Source organism: Lutra lutra, chromosome 18, assembly GCF_902655055.1.
Source record: "Lutra lutra chromosome 18, mLutLut1.2, whole genome shotgun sequence".
Taxonomy (NCBI): domain Eukaryota; kingdom Metazoa; phylum Chordata; class Mammalia; order Carnivora; family Mustelidae; genus Lutra; species Lutra lutra.
The window spans coordinates 34,131,581-34,140,379 of record NC_062295.1 but is presented as its reverse complement, the minus strand read 5'-3'; the positions used below and the strand labels follow the sequence as shown (position 1 = coordinate 34,140,379).

Genomic DNA, 8,799 nt, shown 5'->3' with positions numbered 1-8,799 from the left:
GGAGGAGAAAAAGAAAGGAAACGCTACGTGCTCAGGCTCACGCAGCATCTTTCCTTCTTCATCAAAGCTGATGGATGTGGGGTGCCTAGGTGGCTCAGTCTTTAAGTGGCTGCCTTCGGCTCAGGACCTGCTCCCAGGGTCCTGGGATGGAGCCCTGAGTTGGGATCCCTGCTCAGTGGGGAAGCCTGTTTCTCCCTCTCCCACTTCCCCTGCTTCTGTTCCCTCTCTGTCAAATCAATATATAAAATCTTAAAAAAGATAAAGTAAGCTTGTATTGAATTCCCAGAAAACTCCTGAAAATTGATCCCAAAGTCTTCAAGACCCATAGACACTGCCCTTCCCTAAGGGAGAATATCTAGTTTTGTTTTGTTTTTTTTTTAAGATTTTATTTATTTATTTGACAGAGAGAAATCACAAGTAGGCAGAGAGGCAGGCAGAGAGTGAGGAGGAAGCAGGCTCCCTGCCGAGCAGAAAGCCCGATGTGGGGCTTGAACCCAGGACCTAGGATCATGACCTGAGCCGAAGGCAGCGGCCCAACCCACTGAGCCACCCAGGCGCCCCGAGAATATCTAGTTTTTCATGTAAACTGTGAAAACCTAAAGCCCACTTCATACATCAAGGTGAAAGACTGGATGCTTTCCCCATTAGAATCAGGAACAGGGCAAGATGTCTTGTCCTGGCATGTAAGCATCAAGGTCAAGTCTGAGTTCTTGGGGGTGGGGGGTGGCAAGGGTTGGGCTATGTGTCTGGAGGTCCCTACTTCAATGACATTTTAGGACAGGGTGTACATTTTAAATCTGAGCAATATTCAAATTGTGTCATGTCTCTTCCAAAAATCCTTCCAAAAACTCACCCATAGGTGCAGGCACCAAGCTGCTTGGCCATGGCAGAGCCCAGCCTTCCCAGGCCAGGCCCAGGAAGGTACTGTGGTTTTGTTCCAATAAAAATACAGTTTTGGGGGGTGACTGGGTGGCTCAGTGGGTTAAAACCTCTGCCTTCAGCTCAGGTCATGGTCCCAGGGTCCTGGGATGGAGCCCTGCATTGAGCCCACATTGGCTCTCTGCTCGGTGAGGAACCTGCTTCCCCCTCTCTCTCTGCCTGCCTCTCTGCCTACTTCTGATCTCTCTCCATCAAATAAATAAATAAATAAATAAATAAATAAATAAATAAATAAAATATTTATTTTAAAAATGCAGTCTTTTGAGAAACCAATGGTAGCAGTTTTCCATTGTGATTGTTGAGTAAAAGAGAATTTTTTTGTTTTAACACATTTGCCCTTTTCCCTCTTCTTTTAATGTAAGACTACTGGAGAATGGAAAAGAGTATTGCATCTCTGCCACCAATACTCCTGAATCATCTGAGGCCACAAAGAGCTGTCAAGGTGAGCTGTCAAGGTGGTTGGCAGCTTCATGCCCAGTAGGTGGTCCCTTCCTAAGAGGGCATTCAGTGTTAGGGGTCTCCCTGGGGTAAACAGAAATCCAAACACTCGGGGTGGAGCTTGGGGAAAATCCTTCATTTTAGATAGAGAGATGATCCCCAACTCTGTGTCTTGGAGGTGTTCACTTTACTGTTCTGTTTACTTTTTTTTTTAATATTTTATTTATTTATTTGACAGAGAGAAATCACAAGTAGGCAGAGAGGCAGGCAGAGAGAGAGGAGGAAGCAGGCTCCCTGCTGAGCAGAAGGCCCGATGTGGGGCTTGAACCCAGGACCTGGGATCATGACCTGAGCCGAAGGCAGCGGCTTAACCCACTGAGCCACCCAGGCGCCCCTGTTCTGTTAACTTTTTAAAAGATTTTATCTTTAAGTAATCTCTGCACCCAGTGTGGGGCTCGAACTTAACAGCCTTGAGATCAGGAGTTGCGCACTCTACCCGCTGAGCCAGCCAGGTGCCCCTACTGTTCTGTTACTTTAAAATCAATTCCCATTAAAAGGATATAGATCTATACATCTTTTACATCTCATAACTCTATCTCCTCAGTTTAAAATTAGTATCACTTGCTGTATTTGAAAAATACAATATGTTATTGAAACAATAAAAAGGTACTTTCCTTCTTTTTTAGGATTTTATTTACTTATTTGACAGAGAGATCACAAGTAGGCAGAGAAGCAGGGGAAGCAGGCTCCCCGCTGAACAGAGAGCTAGGATGTGGGGCTCGATCCCAGGACTCTGAGATTATGACCTGAGTTGAAGGCAATGGCTTAAACCACTGAGCCACTCAGGCACCCTGGTACTTCTCTTCTTGATGCCACTTTGAGTGGCTGGGTCCAAGCTCTGAGAAATGCCAGCAGAGTGAAGGCTGGTTCTTCCATCACTACAGCAAATCCACTGCAGCATCTTCAGTAGAAGCTTTGCTGTTGGTGCTCTTTCATAAACAGAATGAGACCTTCTCATTGTCCTCCAGGAGGCCTGGATACATAGGCAAAAAGTAAAGCCCATGCTGAAAGGCAGTCTTGAACCGGAGACCTCAAATCTTCAGTCTAAAGCGTCCCCGAATAGCGCTGACTGGGTATGCCTATGATGGAGGAATGAGGAAATATCTACTACAAACTATTCTTTGATCCCAACTCAAAATCGACATTGTGTGCCGCGAGTCCTAAAACTCAGAAGTGGAAGGTTTCTCCTTACACCAGCAGCGATGAGGCAAGATCAGTCTTGGTATTTCACCCAGGAAGCCTGTATGATGCCCAGGGCGGGGACACCTGGACGTCACATGGCTCCTGGGTCCAGAATCTCCCTGACGTCAGGTCCTCTCCGTTCACTCAGCGCCATCAGTGAACAGAGCACTGCTACGAAAATCCTATTATCCACGGTCACACTGCACATCCCAACCATGAAGCATTACTCTACCCTCCACTACCCGTTGCTCTTTAACCCAGGAGATCACATCAGGTGGCAACATGTACAGAGCCTGGTGTCCGCAGGTGCTCGACACTCCTTACCCTAGTTTTTTTGGTTTGCTTTCCTATCTGATGAGGTTTCCACAATGAATGAGTGTGTGTGTGTGTGTGTGTGTGTGTGTGTGTGTTTAAGCAAAAAGTGAAAAAACTTCTAAGTGCTCCTTTCGGAAAGTGGAAGTAGCCTTCCTCCATAGGCGTTACCGGGGTGCAAATCCCCATGGTGCTTGCGTGCTGAGAACTTGGATCCCAGACGCCCCCACTCCTGCCTTCCCTGGGAGCTGCAACTGACATTTTCCAGACGCTTCCCATACTTCGCTCCCTAAAAGCCCTGGGGAGGAGGGTTTCCGGAATCCCGAGCGCGAGGACCCTCCCGCACCCTGAGCTCCCTGCTTGCGTCATTCACATTTATATTTTGCTTTGATTAGTCCCGTTTTAGGAGGGGCAAAGAACTCAGAGTCAATTCCAAGTCAAAATACAGGCGGCTTAAAAAAAAAAACTTAGTAAACGCTGCACCTGACACCTGCTGCGATGGACGTCGTTTAAACGACAACAAACGGGTCAGTTTGCAGGACCTCGTGGCGCAACGGTAGCGCGTCTGACTCCAGATCAGAAGGTTGCGTGTTCGAATCACGTCGGGGTCACCGCCGAGGCTTTTCCGTTTAGACCTTTCAGTTCGTATCCTTATCAGGATTATGCTTCAGATAGGATATTAAAAGAGGGCACGAGGTGACTTTGTTAACAAGTTTTTTGCTTTTTTTTATTGGGCCGCTAGACGGACATGGCACAATATCCCTCCCTGGTCGATATTTGTGTGATCTTGAGGGAGATGTTGGTTTCCCAATTCTCCCCCACCCCCAGTCTCGGAGTTTTCATGGTTTGCACTTACTGTCAAAGGCCCCTGAGCAGGGGCACCTGGGTGGCAGAGTCGGTTTCAGCTGAGGTCATGATCTGGGGGCCCTGGCATCGAGTCCCGCGTGGGGCTCTTAGCGTGGAGTCATTCTCTCCCTCCCTCTCTGCCCTCCCGCTCATGCTGTCTCTCTCTTTAAAATAAATAAATAAAATCTTAAAAAAAGGGGGGGGGACCCTGAACATTGTGGTTAAAGAAAATACTGTGAGCTTGATTAGAAATTTATTATGTCGAAGATGCCATTCTTGAAATTTCTGAAAGCGGAAATTACCCTGGCATTTACCACTTTTTAATTTAGGATTTTTTTTTCTTTTCTTTTTCTTTCTTTCTTTTTTTTTTTTTTTTTTTTAAGTAGGCTCCATGCCCAGTCTGGGGCTTGAATTCACGACCCCGAGATCGAGTCATATGAGCAGGGACTGAGTCAGCCATGCACCCCAATTTAGGATTCATTTAAATGCATCCCTCCAATAGGGATTTAAAACAACCCAGTTTCAGAAACAAACTAGATACCCTGACCTGAGAGAGAGGGTAAACACAGGCCAACAGAGATGGAGACGTGGTGGATTTACCAGGATTAAGTTTTCATTGCATCAGCCTCACTTGCCCTTAGGGTTAAAAGTCTGTCCCTTACTGGGGAGGGTATATACTACGGTGAGGGGGGAAAAAAAAAAAAAGTTTGTCCTTGGCTGAGTTTAAAAAAAAAAAAAAAGCAAGCATCCTCTACAGATTTTTTTTTTTTTTAAGATTTTATTTATTTGTTTGACAGAGATCACAAGTAGGCAGACAGGCCAAGAGAGGGAAGCAGGCCCCCCGCCAAGCAGAGAGCCCGGAGCCCCGCCTCCGGGCTCTCTGCTCGGCGCGGGGTGGGGCTCGATCCCAGGACCCTGGATCACAACCCGAGCTGAAGGCAGACTCAGCCACCCACTGAGCCACCCAGGCACCCCAATACTTTTCTTTTTTTAAAGAGCACTGTCTACACCCAGCGTGAGGCTTAATCTGAGGATCCAGAGATCAAGAGTCCCAGCCCTATCCACCCAGCCAGCCAGTCCCCCCTGTAGGAGCGCTTTTTAAAGATCTCAGTGATTGATGAAATCCTGGAATCGACAGCATAGCACCTACTTTGAGGCCAAAGAGATGTGAAGGTGCAACCTTCTGCACCAGTCAGATGGGTTACTGTGGGGTCATGGTCACAAGCTCCAGATCCTTCTTGTGTATTTAAAATAGGGTCATTACCTCACTTTTCAGTTTCACAGTTCAACGTTTGCTATCCAGGCAACCAGACGGTTTGGGATTCCCTGGGTTTGGGAATTTTCTGGGCTTCTGATCCTTTCGTTAGGAGATGTACCAAGTAAGGTAAAACAGTCGGTAAACAGGAGGGGAGGATGCCTCCAGGAAATACTTGTCTTCACCATTCTGAAACATCCCGCCCCTCCCAGGAGATTTTGAGGGGCCGGGAGTCCTTCCCCGCTGCGCTGCTGATCCTGCCTCTTCTGCAGGATTTCAGGTTCCAGCACATCCAAGAACAGATTTTACTCAGAAGGAATGTGAGGTGGGAGGGAGAGAGTTCCTTTGATAGACGAGCGTCCTCTGAACTGGCCAGCATCGGGGGAAACTCTACCTACCCAGGGAATGCGGCGGGGAGCAGACACAAGGAAACGCTGCTGAAAGTCAGTTGTTTTCCTAGGAGCACCTCTGGGAGCCTGCTGGGATCTTAACTGGAGCCGGAGTCCTACTTGGAGGACACAAAGGTGACCGGGGAACCTGATCTGTGGTCTCTCTCCCTCCCTAAGTTCACATTCCTAGAAGGGACCTGCAGGATTGACTCCCCAAGTCATCCTCCCAGAGATGGACTGGTCAAGCTTGACCATCCATCCTTTCCCTAAGTTCCCGAGCCTAGCCCAGATGATCCTGGGCCTTCCGTAAAGACAAACTTGAGCTCTGCTATGGAAATCTGGATTCTGGACAGGTTGCTTCACTTCTGAAGTTTTTCTCTTCGCAGTGACTCTGAGAGTACTTTTCCGAATTTATTTCCTAAATATTTGCATAATCGTAATAACATAACTCACACACGAGGCGTTCCAGGATATAAAAGCACCATTCTAAGGGCTTGGGACAGGCCAGAGAACAAAACAGACCCACCTTTCAGGGAGATACCAGCCTCTTCATATATGTGAAAAGATTTGGACAGGTGACAGGCATAACACAAAGGGCCACAGACAAGGAGATCATGTGATGGGGATGGGGTGTCTCTTCCTTCTAGCCCTTAACACGGGAGTGTCTTTGAATTATACCTATGAGGTTTGTTTTCTCTATTTTATTTTTTTAAAAGATTTTTATTTATTTGACAGACAGAGATCATTCGTAGGCAGAGAGGCAGGCAGAGAGAGGGGGAAGCAGGCTCCCTGCTGAGCAGAGAGCCCGATGTGGGGCTCGAAGTGGGGCTCGATGTGTGGCTCGATCCCAGGACCCTGGGATCATGACCTGAGCTATAGGCAGAGGCTTTAAACCACTGAGCCACCCAGGTGCCCCTGTTTGCTCTATTTTAAAAAGAGGACAATTGCTACTTTTTTTTCTCTTAAAGAGTAAAATATATTATTAATTAACTTTTTAAGTAGGCTCCACACCTAATGCGGGGCTTGAACTCATGACCCTGAGATCAGGAGTCCCATGCTCTACTACTAAGCCAGCCAGACATCCCTAAAATATGTTATAATAGCAACCCTGACATGAAGGGTTGCCAGCTCTACCCACTGAGCCAGCCAGGTGCCCTTAATGTGTATTTCATTTTATTTATTTTTTTAAAAGATTCTATTTATGTATTTGATAGAGAGATCACAAGTAGGTAGAGAGATAGGCAGAGAGAGAGGGAGAAGCAGGCCTCCCGCCGAGCAGAGAGCCTGACCCCAGGACCCTGAGATCAGGACCCAAGCCGAAGGCAGAGGCTTAACCCACTGAGTCACCCAGGCGCCCCATTAGTGTGTATTTTAAAAACAGCTTTATGGAGGGAATGGAGGAGAGGAGAAAGGAAGAAACCTCAAGCAAGAAAGAAAAAGGTTGCAAAACTTGGCTACCCCAGTAGAGAGCCCAATGTGTTTCTCACTTAAATGTCTGTAGAGCTGGTTTAGAGGGGATCTGCAACCAGTGTTTCCTTGTCAGGTTCTTGGTTTACATTAAATATTATCCATTGGGACGCCTGGGTGGCTCAGTTGGTTAAGCAGCTGCCTTCGGCTCAGGTCATGATCCCAGCATCCTGGGATCGAGTCCCACATCGGGCTCCTTGCTTGGCAGGGAGCCTGCTTCTCCCTCTGCCTCTGCCTGCCATTCTGTCTGCCTGTGCTCGCTCTCTCTCCCTCTCTCTCTGATAAATAAATAAAAAAAATCTTAAAAAAATTTATTAAAAAAAAATATTATCCATTCATTCCACATTCCACATGTCCCAATGTGTGGGACATCCATTTCTTCTCTTTTTTTTTTAAGTAATCTCAATGTCCAGTGTGGGGTTTGAACTCACAACCCTGAGCTCAAGAGTCACATGTTCACAGCTGAGCCAGCCAGCCACCCCAATTTCACCTTTGTTTGAATTGGTTTCTTTTCCAGAATATCAAAAGAATTCTTTATTAGTCCTTCCAGTATAAGAGAACTCAAAAAAAAAAAAATTAAAATTTGCAAAACAATTAAGTCAAACATTTTTTCCCCCAAGAGAGGAGATTTCTGGGCTAAAGGACATAAAGGTTTCTCTTATTAAAACTTCCAAAAAAAAACGTCTCGGCCTTAGCCGGGAGTCCATTTACTGTGGTGGATGTGGTTCCTCCTCTGAGGCCAGCCCAGCTGGATTTTTCCCTGTTTGTGTAGAGCCAAAGGCTCTGCACACTGGAGGAGTGGAAGAGGCACAGAAGTGACTTTGTCATTCCCAAGACTCAGAGAAGAACAAATGCATCTTGATTCCAGCCACGAACAATATGAAACTGCCCATTTTTTTCAAGGACTTCCAGAAGTGGCCAACTGGTTTACTGGCTGAGTCTCTGAACCATCAGGCAGGGAGGGGGTTCCAAGGTGTCCTTTAGCCTCTGCTTGTTTCTGCTGTGCATGGTATGGGGGGGGCCTGGAGCGTCTTATCCAGCCCAAGGGGGCACAACTGGGGACACGCTGCTGCTTTCTGTTCAGGGTCGCTGGCCATCTGACCCTCACTCGTCTCTGCTCTACTGAGATACAGGAACGTGTGCTTTCTGGAACTGAGCCCTGGGACTAACATACAGGGACTCCACAAGGCTCCTCCACATTCTTTAGCTACATCAGGGGCTCCTGGCTCCTCTGGGATTCTCCAGCCTCTAACAGATAAGAAACAAAACTGGGGGTGCGGCTTCCAGGGTTCTGGACCAGTCACCTGTCTGTCTCACTGAGACAGGACTGAGAATGCAAACCCACTAGCGTGAGCCTGGGAAGCAAAATTTAAGAGGATGCCCAGAATCTCAGTAATTAACATCAATATATTTTAATTGTGGTAAAATACACATAACATACAATTTACCATTGGGACCATTTTTGTGCAGTCATCACAGCCATATATACATAGAACTCTGCATCTTGCAAAACTGAAACTCCGTAGCCATTAAGCAGTAACTCTCATTCCCCTTTCCCCGGCTCCTGGCAACGTTCCATCTACTTTCTGTCTCTATTTGATTCCTCTAGATCCTACTCTAGGTACATGCTCACAAAAGTCCAAGAAGGCCCTAACTTCCACTTCTGGCTGATTTCTAGGCTCAGGGCAAGCAGAAAGTGAAGGTTAAGCTAGAGTTGTAAATAGCCTGGCTGAGTGTCTCAAATGAGGGCCCCAGCACAAAGCCACCTTGGAAAGACGGGGAGAGTTTCTCTCCTTCTCTTTCTGGCTCCTGGCCTTCAAGAAAATCTCTGTCAAAACGCTAGTTGCATGCCAGCTAAGCAAACAAGAGACTTCAGAGACTATGGGACCCAGAATACAAAATTAGTTTAGA

The 8,799-nt window shown here is 47.0% G+C and overlaps 1 non-coding gene across 1 annotated transcript; it reads left to right on the top strand.

Annotated features, from left to right (window-relative positions):
- Positions 1–3,470: 3,470 nt before the first annotated feature.
- TRNAW-CCA (transfer RNA tryptophan (anticodon CCA)) lies at positions 3,471–3,542 on the top strand. Its single transcript has one exon. It is a non-coding gene; the product is annotated as a tRNA-Trp (tRNA).
- The last annotated feature ends 5,257 nt before the right edge of the window (positions 3,543–8,799 follow it).